This window comes from Pinus tabuliformis, chromosome 9 (assembly GCF_031772625.1).
Source record: "Pinus tabuliformis cultivar Carrire ecotype Pingquan chromosome 9, CPIR1, whole genome shotgun sequence".
NCBI lineage: Eukaryota > Viridiplantae > Streptophyta > Pinopsida > Pinales > Pinaceae > Pinus > Pinus tabuliformis.
Window position 1 is genome coordinate 1002046979 of NC_142307.1, and position 15121 is coordinate 1002062099.

The window sequence follows — 15121 nt, forward strand, 5'->3', positions numbered from 1 at the left end:
GAACTTTGAAACTCAAATGGGAAAAAAGTTAAATTAAGTCACCATTTCTCCAATAAGTGCCACAAAACCCAAGAGTTACTATCAAATTGGGGTTTGGCCCATCTTGGAGAAAAATTGGGCAATGTCCTTGTACAAAACCAACTACAATTCTTCAAGGTTGGAAGTTCTAGCTGAGACAACTAGCAACTTTCAAGACAATATGAGGTCCACACCACGTCAAGTGTAGAACAAAGAGAGTAGTAACAAACATATTTGTAAGAATAAGTCTCCAAGCTTAAATGAATGCATAATGAATCTCACTCTTCTTGAAGTAGAATCACACAGAGCATCTCCACATTTGGAAAAAGAAAGTGTTTTCGATAAAACAATTAAGCACTACTGAGAGGTTAGAAATGAAGGTTTTGTTGTTACAAATTCATGGTGTGTACTTGGTTTCATTCAATGGATTGAAAAAGGGGAGGAATTTTCCAGCCACAGTGCCTGAGAAGCATTGAGTTACATATGACACATGAGCTTCACCTTCTCAAAACCAAAGAAACTCCTTTACAACAAATTGATGATTTTCCTTAGGAAGTGTGTCCTAGTATAGGTCACAAACCTTCATTTTAGAAAGAACCTACTCATTTATGGATATTACAACTTTGAAGAGTTGACTTATACAATCTCTTTGGAAAAAAAAATTCCTTGTTTCATTTAATAGTGCATTTATAGGTACTCTTGGAATTGGAAATCAACATTTCTTCCCTTGCACCTTGTTCCTATCACCAAAGTCATCTACAAGTGCATTACCTCCATCAGCATACCAAAATTTTGTTTGGCCTATGCTATCTAGAGATTCAGGTTTAAAATACATCATGTATATTGAAATTATGAAACATTCAGTAAAATACTCCATTAATTCTAGAGAGAGTAAGTTTAGCAATGAACCCATCTTGTAATTATAATGAATGACATAGCTCAATTTTGTAAGGTAAATTTCAAAGTCTTTCTCAAAGTAAATTTCAAAGCCTTTCTCACATACATGCAAATAAATAAATAGAAAAGAAAAACATTTTTACTTCTATCTTCTATATTTCTCTTTCCTCCTTACTGATTTTCCTTTGATCATGTGGTGCAATTGATAGTTATGAGCAAAAAATATCAAGAGAAGTGATGTAAAACCATCATAATCTTGTTGAGTTAAAAGATTAAGATTAAGAAAAAATTTAAGGGTGGAAATTTGTCTTAAAGTTTAGAAATCTTGGGGAATCTTAAAAACCTAGTATGTAAACTACAAAATGTTTGGGAATATTTTTGTAAATTTTTTAAATTTTTTATGATTTTATATAGTCTCCATAAATTTTTGAAAATAAAAGAATTTTATTTTATAAAATTTGGGTAAATCATTTAAAAAAAATAGAAATTGATAAATAGAAATTCTAAATTATATAGAAAAATAATAATATGAAAAATATTTAGAGAATATCCATGTATACTCTTAAATATTAATAAATGTGTCATAAATATAATAAAATTTTAATATTGGATGTTTCTGAGCAAAATTAGCGTAAAAATTTTATCTTTTATAGCAAAACAAATCTCCTCTACATCATCATCCCAAAACAAATATTTATACTAAAGCTTACTATGTTAGGACAAACATTTATGACAATTCTATCCATTATTCAAGGTTTAGGCATTGAATATGGGCATATATAACAAGTTTTGAAGGTGTGCCATTTGACAGATTAGTCAAAACACTTTCAACCTTTCAGTTTATTGACAGATTAGTCAAAACACTTTCGGCCTTTCATTTTATGTATTAGAAAAGGAACAGTTTAGAGAGTTTTGCCATTAAATATTCTCTTTACGAGTAGTCATAGCATTTCTGGGACCTTTCCGTTTTACAGTGTCAAATAAATAGTATTAGAAAAGGATGGGTTTATACTGCAGCCACATCATAGAACCAAATTCCATAAAAGTAAACACCATGTTCTCCACAACACATGACCATTGGGACCAAAAAACAAACGTACAAACAAGCCCATGAGCGTCTCCTTCCTTCCGGTAGAGTCTGTCATCCACCTCTATGATAAACTCGCCATTGAAATCTAAACACCATCACCCGTAACATTTTTTTAGGTATTCTTAAACATCCACTATATCCAATTATCCATACATTTTATAGTCTAAAAACACACACAAATTCTATTTCTACATATACTGATGTTAGCTTATTATAACTATTGTATCAATACAAATTACCTCTTCATAAAACTAATGGAACGAAGTAATCCCTAGTTGTGAGTTATTATAACTATAGTATCAATATAAATTACCTCTTCATAAAACTAATGGAATGAAGTAATCCGTAGTTGTGATCCTTTCGTTGATGACAATTATGACAATGTGTAGAAAACACACCATTTCTGACTCTGCAGGAGGGCCAAAGCCAAATCAGAGGATTTGAAATTTCAGGACGAGCATGCCCAAAATTTCTAATGCAAAACTGCAGTAAAAAATCTTTGATATAAAGGTAGATATAGCCTTCCAAGACTCCACAGAGAATAACCACAAAAACTGCTTTGTCAGAGAAAATAAAGGGCACCACAAGGTCCTCCATCTAACCCACGTCATTCGGGTCGCAATGGAGGGAAAAAATCACTGCAGAAAATCAAACATGGGCATTCCCAGTGGCATAAGCATACTCCTCAAATGTGGAATTGAATTTTTCATCCAATGGGTGTATACACTTGAAATTTGACTAAACCTATAAGGAGATAAGATGAAAATGCAATAGGCAAAGTAGTGTTCTTCGTTTCCTTACTATTTTATTTTATTTTACCTACTTTTTTCTTTTCTTTTCCCTGAAAAATATTTTCCCCTAGGGATGACATCATCATATTTAATCTTATTTATTCTTTTAAAGTTAATTTTTTTAGTGCATTCTTTATTTTGAGGTTCATTTTTTACCTTAAAATTCCCCTAATGACATTGTTGGCTGTATTATCATCTTGATTCATAGGTTTCATTTTTAATGACTTTTGAACCCCACTCCTTCATGGGGCCATAATGGGGCTTTACCACTCTCTATTTTTTCTAGGGGATTGAAGGGAGTGATGGAATTGTTTTGGAACCCCTCTAGCATGGGTTCAGGAGTAATGCTCATGAAGAGATTTTTTTTGAAAATTTTCCTTGTAAAATATTGTAATTTTGTAGTCAATCTTGACAAATTGATCATTAAGTCACACATTTTATGGTAGATGGTATATTAGTGTTTTTACCTTGACAAAAACCCTATTTTTTATGAGGAAATACATTGCACCTATTTAATTATTGAGACATAATTGTAATTGAGAAAGAGTAGATTTTGAGATAGAGAAGATGAGGTGATAGTGGATGTGATACAAGTTGTAATCCATTAATTTTTCCAGATTGTATAAAAGGAAGGATTGACTATTTCTCTATGGATGTATCTCAAGTTTAGTGAACCATGTATATTGGTGTCTCTTTATGGTGTTTCATTCAATGTTTTATTTCCACATTCACTTTCATTTTAATGCTCTATGGTTTTATTCCTAACACATATACATATCCATTTACATGAAAAGTAATCAATGGGGATGTGACTATTGTTGGTGCATTACTTATAAAGAAAGCATATCCTCATTGTCTCAGTATTGGACTCTAAAAGCATTCAATTGTTTATCAAGTCAATGGTTATTAAAGGATAATATATAACATAAAAAAAAAACATAAAATACTCTTTTTTTGGAATTTCAAGTTTATAGACAAAGTGAAGTTGTATACCACTATATGAAATTAGTTATTAGTACAAATCTCCAAGTACAAACAATTCCAAAAAAACAACATGAAGGATATGATATTTCTTTCCTTACTTTTAGCATGGGAATTTAATGGATACCCTTAGTATTATAAATAATTTGGATGATTTACATGATTAACCATATATAGGTAGATAGAAATGTGGATTGTTTTTTATTTTATATTTTATTTCAAGGCATGTGTTTTTTTTGTTAATTTTAAATATAAATGACTCAAAAATTTTCTTAATAAATGAGCCTAATGCTATTGTCTTTTCCTTTGCCTGGGTTATCTAAATAATCATACACACATCATGGCTCCTCAATAAGAAAAAAAATTGTTTTTCAACATCATCATATTATTTTTCTAGAATATGGGCTTTGGATTTCATTTATAAGTATGAAACATAAACAAATGGTCGTTTTCTATTGCACAAAAAAATATAGCTTACCATGAAAAAGGGGCCCCTTTCCAAGCCTTGCAAAGGGCTCCAAGTGCACGTAACTAATTTGAAAATTTATAATTTATTCTAATTGAAAGATTAGATAGGTGTACATTTTTTTCAATGAGGATAATACAATATTTACCCCATTTAGGATTGACTTCGCATAATTTCCCACACAATTATGAAGTAATGTTATTGTCACTAAATTTATAAATTTCTATCTTTCCTTAGCATCCAATTGTTATCCTTACATGTTCATAACAACCGCCATTAATATCATTATGTAGAAAAAAGTTAACCATGCAATGAAATCCAACTTGACTCCTTTCTAGCCCATTTCAAGTTTCATGTTTCTTTTGATTCTAAAGAGGTCATTTTCAATTTATTTTTAATATATAAAACCCAAATATATCATAAAATGAAGGGTTCCCATACTAATAATTTCATATTTCATCAAAATTAGGAATTGTTTGTGAAAATTCCAATGTTAGACCCATTCCCTTATTAGTAGGTGACCTCCATATGGGTAGATTTTGAATAGGATATAATAGCCACCCTTAGAAATGTTTTGAAAATAATTGGTTTTATCTTTTGGTGTTCTTCATGATGTTTCCAACATGAACCATCATTTTCTTGATTTGAGTTAATATGCCTAAGTGATGACCTACAAAAGTTGTACATTTTCTCAAGGGCATGATTAAAAAGTATCATTATTTAGAAATAGAAAACACTGAAGTCTTCCAAATAATTTTTTTCAATATATTTTTAGAGACACATTTTTTACCTCATTTCAAACCTAGATAACTAAGTTATATCCTTCAGAAGTTTCTGAAACTCTCTTAGGTGTTGGGTCTTGGTAGCTTGGACAACAAAACTAAGGTTTATAAGGAAGACCTTAACAACATAAACTATGAATTATGGGTTGGAAACTATAGTGCATTGTTATTATCTTTACTATGATACCTCGTTTTTCTTCACTATGCTATTAAACAATTTATTTGTGGACTAGTATTTTACAATGTGAATGTTGAAAAACACAAAATAATGGATAAAAAAAGTAAATAATCATTCAACGCATTATTATTCACAGAGATACACATATAAATATGGTTCAAGAAGAGAGATATAATAAAAAAATGAAATAATGCATGACAAAAATAGGTTGAATGTGCTCTCTCAAATGAAGGTATAAGGTGGGAGAACTCGAAGTCTCAACCAACATTGGTTTAAGGATGACCACCAACACTGGAACACTCAGTGTAGTTCATGGAATAGTTTTCAATCTGGAAAAAAGCTAAAGGCTTATGCTAGATGAAGTGATCCATAATTCCTTGAAGAGGGAGACCATTGAGGTATCAACCTGGAATGATTAGTGCGGTTCCTTGAACAGTTTCAAATCTAGCAAGAATTTTTTAGTCTTCTCCTAGATGAAGTTTCCCTAATGTTTTAAAAGGGATACCATCAATATAGAAAAGGGAGGTCTCAACCTGCGGAAAAAAGGGAGAAAATCAATTTGAAAAGGGAGGTCTCAACCTGTGGTGGTTTACAGAAGGCCACTAACTAGAGGCATGCTCAGGGCTTCTCTATTTCTGGCCACAACTCTGAATCTGGGTATGGTTGACTCTGGTTGTAGGCTTAGGAAACAGGTTTTAGGTTATGGCTCAAGCTCACTTGATGTATATTTGAAGCTTGTAGATGATAATAAATTCACCCAATATCATATACAATGTGATAAGATGAAGAAAACTCAACTAAAATTCTTTTCAATACTTGAGAACAAATTATATGATATCATCTAAATATCTTCTTGGTTGTTGAAGCCCATTGTGAAGAAGAAATCCATCCAAGGTGGATCTTCATTCTCGTAGGAGGATTGTTTTTTAAGCATTTTCTTGAATGATGAGTGTGTTTAACACAATTCTCACATGGATGAAGATCAAAATATTGATCTTTCACATTACCAACTTGATTACAATATTGGAATCGAACACTCTGTTGTGGTTTTGGACGAGGAGTAGGTGAAAAGGAGTTTTCATGAAGGAATCCAACACTCTAAAATTTGATGTGTTTTGAATAATATGGAGTACAAAAGGTCACCTCCTTGTCATATCCAAGACGTACTTTTTACTTATTGTTGACAAGCTCTTCCCAAGCTTATGATTATCTTGGGAAGTGGAACCTGTACTTTTGCATCTTTATGTAAAACTACTGCTAAATTTGGCACTTCATGGGGATCAACCTCAACTTTAGTAACTTTATCACTTTCTAGCTATTGATGGGTGTATGCTTCAACCTAAAAAAGGGGATTTTTCTAAACAAAAATAAGTTCAGAAAGATATATTTTCTATCGTAATTCATCATATTGTAGTTGTAGCTCAAGCTACAAAAAACAATTTTGTCTTGTGCATTTTCGAGATAGCTTTGAATGTTTGTGAGAGTGACTTTGTTGAATTTTACTGTATCATGAACAGTAGAATGTATCATATTTTTTAGGAACTGTAATACTTCACCAAGTTTAGCCAATTTTTTCAGCAAAAATAAAGGTTCAACAAATGAAAAGTGTCAACTTTTATAGCAAATACATTAAGCACCACTCTCAATCTAACTTTCCTATATATCAGTCTTGTGCATTGACAATGTCACAATATTTTATCAAGAGACTTCTAATCTTTAGAAAATATGGTTGAAGAAAATGAGCAAACCATAAATGTGAAGTCTAACATCAATATCCTTTTGTGAATAAATCCAAAATACCAATGACAAACTTTATATCCTTCTTTATAACAATAGATGCCTAGAAGTATTCAAACTTTGGCCATTGCTCCATTAAAAAACCAAAATCAACATGTGATAAAGCTAGTATCAATTTTACATCGAAAATAGCTTCATTGATTCATACAGGCTCCTTGAAAGTGAAACCCAGTCACAAAAAATAAATATGTATACTTGTGTGGTTGTCATTTTGTAATACCGCAAGAAACACTAGCAATTGATCTTTAACTTTGTGAAAACTAATTTAAATACACACCTCCAAAATACATTTAATCATAAATATTTTTTTAGGACCAATCTCTTGTCAGGAAATTTTACCTCATAGGTATAAAACGACATGAATCTTGATGTAATCATTTTTCCAATAAACCATCAGCCATGAAGAGCACATTTTGCACCAATTGCATATGTTGCACTATCACTACGTAGGTATACATTCCCATGGGAGACAAAATGATTCACAAAACTCCCTCTCCCAATGCCATATGCTTGATTTCCAAGCCCCAGACGATGTTTTCAAGGATTTTGGGATCTTATTATTAGGTTTCTCGAATTAAACTTTCTTTTTCTCCCATCCCTGACATTCACAAAAGCCTCCTTTCAAGACAAATGGAAGGATTGTAGTAGCCAATGGATGAACTCCTTCAATTATAGATGGTGCCAATGAAACTGAATTTCTCAAGTGTGAAAATCAGGCTATACGGTGAAATAAATTGGTGTAATGTTGTTGTTGGGTGTGGCCCTCTTGCATTGCATGTATGGAGATCGGCAGTCAGTAGATTCAACAATGTAGTCAAATACTAGGGGACTGAAAAACCAATTCAAGGAATTCCTTCCCATTGTACAAAGAGTGTTAGAGCATTGACAAGGATACCAACGTTGAGAAATGTTAGGGTTTTGGTGTCAAAGATAACAATTTTTTACGATTGAGAAAACAATAGAGCATTAGGGAGATAGGGAGCTGCATAGAAGGGAGTTTTAAAGGAACAAGAGTAGTGCTTGGACACGATGAGCCTTCCAAAGCCAATGCCCAATTTTTTCTCTTATTTTTAAGGCATAAACTTCAATTCCTTACTCACCAAAGATAAGGAAAGCTCAAGGTAATACTTGAAAATAATGAAGGCACAAAAATGTTGTGTAAATGATGGAAAGTTGACCAAAATGACATTTTTAAGTATATTATTACAGAGAAATGCCTGAGTGAAGAGACTGAGAAGATTCTAAATGGAAGGACAAAAATGGCCACAAAACAAGTGGTTCAAATTAGAGTAGGTCCAGAATACGCCCGCTCTAATACCATGTTAAACAACACAAAATAATGAACAACAAAAGTAAGGTAATAATTGAATGCATTATTATTAAAAGAGATACACATATAAATACATTTTTCATGATAGTCGGATTCATCTTCCAAGGTTTGTTGGACTCCACTGATTGTTCACATTCCACGCCCAAAACCGTTAGCATGTCCAACAATGAACAATACAATATTTCTCTTATTTAATCTCAATTTGGCATATATTTGGATGCAATGCTAAAGTGACTGTTCAATACTCCTCTTTTTAGTAATAATTCTACAGTCAATGAAAACATTTAAGCTTACTTCAAAAAACATAAAACTATTGTAAATTCATTAATAGACATTTTTTCGCTTAGTGCTTGAATTTCTCTTTTATCTCTTTTGAAATTGAGAAATGAACTTATCAGTTAACATTATGTTCATTAACACATATAAGCATAAAATAGTCTTTGTTCAAAAAGTAAGAATGGTAGTGTATGTAAAGTACAAAATTTGAAATGACATGGCGATTTTAGAATTGTTTTGAAATATTGATTCAAGTATGAAATTGGCTTACTAATTGAATGTTTTATTCTATGTTCAATGATTAAATTTAGATTTTGTTCGGTCATAATCATAGTTGGAGGAAAACCTAGTGCTGATTATTGGCACAAAATAATTGGCCAATGACTAAGTGCACTATACTTGATGTGATTAGAAGAAACAAAAATATTCTTAAGGATTAGCATAAAGTGTTCCTATTGGTGATGAATCATGAAGTTTCATTAGGGAATCACTCCTCATTAAGTTCAATGTAGATATTTACAAAAGTATTGTGGAATTTATACTAGGGTTGAGGAAGCCTTTCTAAGTTATTATTGGAAATTATCACACATCGATCTTTAGTCATTTCTAGCAAAGTTTGAAAATAGGAAATTATGTTGCAGATCCATGAATTAAAAAGGTTATCATGCATTTTTCCACCATATTTGGACAATGAATTTTTGGTATCTAGTTGGAATATTGGTTGCACAACTTTAGGTTGACAACATAATGTTTCAATAAGTTAGCTTTCCCATTCCTAATTAAAACTAGAGAGGGTGGACTCTCCTTCATTTGAATATTTATTTTTTTGATAATCCATTAGGAGAGAGAGATATGGTGGGGAAAAAATATGCTATAGTGAAGATATAAGGATAAATGTAAAGGAAACCCTAGGTTGAAGAGCTATATAGGGTAAATTGCAAAGAGAGATAATGTGGTCAATAGAAAGTGACTTTGAGACTATTGAGGAAACATTGGTGGAACTGCAACACAAGAGGGGGTTTGACGTGCTAGGATGGCCTCTAAAATACCAAAACACAATGTGAATTCGGGCGTACACTTAGCTAAGTGAAATATATCTATAACAAATTTGAAGATGAGTTTGCGAAGTTGAGCTAATGTCCAAGAAGTAATTGAATGGAAGAGATATATAGGTGTTGGAATAAATTAAAATGAATTGAGATCCTAAGAATATTTGAAGAGACAATGAGGGTGAGAGAGAAACCTCCAAGAAAAAACTCAAGGTTAAATTAAAGGAACAAGCTTAGACCAACTTTTTTAATGCCAAAATGATATGGAAGAAATGTTTTGGAGAATTGAATATGAATACAAAGGGAGGAGCATTGTATTTGATCTAAAAATAATCCCATATGTAAAAATAAAACCATAAAAAATTAAAGATATAAATTAGGTTTCAAAGTTTATTCATCTTGGAAATGGCCTCTTTGATAGTTTTAAAAGTGTTAGCAACCTAACTACCTAGTAGAAAGAAAAAATACACTAAATACACACAAATTGAAGGATAGAAGAAAATGATAAGTAATGAATATACATATAGCTTGAAGGCTAAAATAAATAATGAAGAATGCAATGAACTTATGTTGAGGGCTAACATATGTGACTACTTTAACAAATCGTGTTGGCTTTACCTGAGGAAAACACTATCAGAATGAGATGCACCTCGATGGAGGGGCATGCTAGATGAGGATGCTCATGTGTTCCATATAAAAAAGAAGCTACTGAAAAATTAGGATGGAAGCCATGAAAATAACAACAACCATATGAGGGAGAAATAATTTCCTCAAGTGGAATTGGAAAGAAAGCATGCCTTATGTAGATATAAGACTTGTGTATCATTATCTCAATAAGAATGCATTGAGGGTTTTGAATGTCCAAATTAATAATGAAGAAAATAAGGAGTGGCTACACCGCTAATGAGACATACACATATTGCAAGAGTTATGCATGCATTAACTAGGACCAATCAACTTCGTATAATCATGTTTCTACAAACTTAACCTTAAACAGACTAGTTGAGGGATAATCATAAAAGGGGAACTCTGCCTCAAATGTGGGTTGAATCAACCTCTAAATGGAACACACGAAATAACATCTTCATGATCATTATTATTTATGAAATATAATTTAGTTAAAATATAGCATGATTTTTTCCTATAAGGTCTAGGATACAATAATTCTATATGAATGAGAACCTTGTGAATATTCTTTTAGAAAGAACAAATACATAAAGCACTCATGTAATGCCATTTTTATTTGGATAAATATTACGTTAAGGCTGTATGAATCAAATTTGCGTAGAAGTTAATATTTTCATATGATTTAGATATGTAATTCTTAAATATTATAATAATATGTATTTCAAACACTAATGTAATGATTCTCTTATTAGATAATTAAATTCATTTATATTATGTAATATTCAACATAGAACAAACATGTTTTTTTGTATCTTAGAGGAACCCAAAAGCTTTCCTGACACTAATTACTAGTAAATATTTGGGGTCTGCGACCTATCTTCCTCTCTATAAACCAAGTCACAACCAAGGGAATTTGAACCTTGGATCTCTCAGTTTTCAAAAATTTCACTTTACTTCAATCACTAATTAAGTTTCCCCCTGGAACTTAAATCAAACACTAATAATAAAATTTATAAAATGAGATATATATGACGGTAAATGCAATTATATTAAAATCTATATTTATCCAAACATAACCATTGGAAAGGAAAATCCAAACTAACTCTATTTCAATCCAATGATATACATAGAAAAATAAACCCAAACTAGCCCTATCTTGAGTGAATTGATGAGCCTAGTTCCGAGCTAAAACTAAATTTTGGAATATGTAGAGCCAATATTAACAATATTATGAAAAAAATTGAGGCACGGTTTGAGATAACCTAGTCTAACCACTTGTCCAAAATTTTATATGATAGGGTTTTTAGCTAATTAACAGCATATTTTATGAGACAACATAAACTCTATTTTGTTTAATTTTTATGAGCCAGTCTAAACATTTTTGTGTTGGAATTTTTATGAAATGTTTGGGTGAACGTAAATAGGGTTTGAGAAATCAATTTTATGAATCAAATTAAACGTTATTGTGTAAAAATGCTTATGATAAATCTATGAGAAAATCAATATTCTTTCAATCCAATGGAAAACTAAACAATATTAAATAATAAGATAATCAACATGGTTATGGTTGGAGCTAAACTTAACATTGTTATGCATATAGGCTATGTTTGACAAGTTTTGAGGCTGAAATGACTCTAGGTGTTTCAATCCAATTAACAATCAAAACAATGTTTTTTTTTTCTCTAAGTAATATTGGTCTATTGATATGGTACAAAAAAGGTTACAGAGAGGCCTAGCCTCAGAGTTGTTGATCATCTGTCATCATCAAAAATTGAAACTCTTTGTTTTGTACTGCCCCACCATAGGGGAAACCAGTCCAAGAAGCCTTAAAGACTGCCCCCATTATGGGGGAAGCCAGCCCATTGCAACAGAACAAAACTAGAGTCGCGTAGACCTTGGTTTTCCTGAAAAACAGAGAGAGAATGCATTTCTAGAACCCAAAGACAGAGACATATCCAAGAGATAGCGAGACATTTCCACCTGGTAGAGTCTCAACCAGAAGACCGAGACACATCCAGAACACAAAACCACAAAACAGTGAGATGCATCTACTTGGAAGAAAGACGCATTAGCAAGAGGCCACATGTTAATCCTATGGCTCCTCCAGAGCTCGCTCCTCCTCAATCCGGCAGGATACCAGTCATCATCCTCTTCAGAAACTCCTTGACCCTGCACTGGTGGAGCCTCCTTAGTGCCTCCTTCATCCATCTGCCTCTCACAAGTGTCGTTTTTCCTGCTGCCTCATGCTTTCGTGTCGTTATGCTTGTCATCCTCAGCTGAAGAGTCACCAACTTTAACCTTGCCATGCAGAGCCATTTTTCTTTCATTTTGTTTCTTGTTGCCCGAAATTTTGATCCCTCTGCTCCCAAGCACCTCCCTGCGATGCTTGTCCCCGTAGCTAAACAGAGGAGCTTGCGTCTCCGACTATTCCTTGAACGAAATTGTGACAATCGCAGTTATAGAAGGCTTATTTAAGGAACTACAAAACCGAAATTGAGTGTTGTGAGGGGCGGGATAACGAGGAAGTGGGAAGTCTGCAAAGCGAACAACATTGTCCCTCCTTCCTCTACCACTTCGGGTGTTCGGGTAGCGATGAGTGGGATAAATGAGTAGATTGGGCATCTCAGTGATTGAGTCTCGAGAATCAGAGTCGGAGCTGGTCGAAGCTAGCGAGTGGATAAAACCTCCACGAGTTCCTCCGCGTCTACTTCGCATGCGGTGGCTGAGGTGTGCCATAGAAAAATTGTAAGATATATTGACACTGAGGCAAGTCACAACAGAGGAGTTGGAGGTATGGCGACGCTGTGGGTGAGCAGGGGAGGTTGGGCCTTGATCTAAAATACAGTGACTGGAATGAGAAAAATGGAAACCATTACCAAGATTCAGGCAAGGAAGAATCGGGCAGCGACTTCCTGTTACAGTGCGAATACACGGTTCGGCGGCTTGCGGAGAGAAGACGCCATGGAGAAGAGGAGGATTAACAAAACTATCTACAGGGGCCATGACTATGAGGGAGGTGAGTTTGTCATAGCTATCAGAGTCATTAATTATCACCTTCAATGTGTTATGAATTCGGCTAAGCTGAGCTCTCGGGACGAAGCAGGTATCCAGATGGCTCTTCATTCTGTCGGCGATCTGTCTTGTCACATTAATTACCTCTATTGACACCCGAATCTGGGTAACAATCAAAACAATGTTAAATAGTGAGATGTTAGACATTGTTATGCATATAGGTGAACACAAAAAAATTATACATTGAGGTGAAAGGGTATGAGGCCAAATCTTGTGAGGACAATTTTCATATCAAGCTAATATTTTGAGTAATATATTTTTATGCATTCATCAATCTCTCAACCAAAAAAAAATTTAGATAAAGAGTTTACTACAACTCTTAGCCCAGAGCTTGTCTCATATATTTTCTTACCATGTTTTTCCATAAAGTGCAACACATATGCATGTTTTGACCCCATTAGCACATATCAAAATTCATTTCATACTACTACACATATTCTCTTACAATTCCACTTTCAAGTCCACAATAAGAGCATTAATCTATAAGAAACAATAAAAGCTAGTCAAAGAAGGAATAGTGTGTGGTAATAAATACAATGAACCAACATGCTTTCCAGCATTAAAAACCTTTTCATCTATATGAATCATTTACCAATAAAATAATCTATTAGAGAAGGCTAATAGTTTCCTCCTAAGCACCTACCAACAAGTTTCCTCTATTCCTATTCACTTGGAAATATGTTCTCTCTCAATGTATAAAATGCAAGACCACCATTGCATGTTACTTCAAAAATCCATGTGCCTTGTAGAAATCACTCTAACACATTTCTTAGAAGCCACATGGTTGTGATAACTCTAAACCATTTATTTTTTAGGGAATAGTACTAAGGAGGAGGTGTTATGTATCCTAGACTAGGAAAATGTGATCCATAAATAATTGTTGTAGTAAGTCAAAGATCACCTAGGCATGGAATTGCTTCCATTGCACATTTACATTATTCAGGGAGTTGCAGTATGGTTTCATAGACATAGCTTCCTACAAATAAATATATTTCTTCATTTGTACTATATACATCATGATATAATTGTCACAAACAAACTAATATAAACAAATGGAGAAGTGTCATAACTCAAATCACCATAGCATAGGAGGAAAATGACCTATTTATTGGAGGTTTTATCTAGGGGGTGTGTACAATCTATATGAATGGGTGACGTTAGAGAGTGTGTGTGCATATATCCTCCAATGGATGCATATAGGATTGTGGGTGAGATATAATTCCCAACTAGGTAATCAAATTGTTAGGCCCCTATAATACTGGTGATTACCCCATTATTATTGTAGTGGTATCCCTTATTAATATTTTTGTGCCCCTATTGTCCCCATATTGTTATCACTGTGCCTCATAGAATCCCTCTATTATTATTTTTGTGCCTTTATATTATTATTGTTAGGTCGGTTGGGTTATATTGTGACTCCTTAGACTCTTATATATAGAAAGGAGGTTTTGTCATTTGAATCATCAAAGAATCATTCATTTGTGTAATGTAAAGGAGGTTGCCCCCTCGAAGAGGCTGAATTCTAAGGTGTTGATCTATCTTTTCTATCCTTTTGTGAGTTGGTTTCATAACATTTGGTATCAGAGTTTTGGATTCTAGGGTTTCGCTGCTCTAAATAGGTCATCATGGCATTTTCGCTATAAAAAATTTTCTGCAATGGTTCAGAAGCGAAAAAAAACCCATTTGAGACGAAATTGTAATGAACCTCAGGTCTGAATTTCAGAGATTTTCACACTATATTTGCGAAGATATGATCTGAGGAAGTTG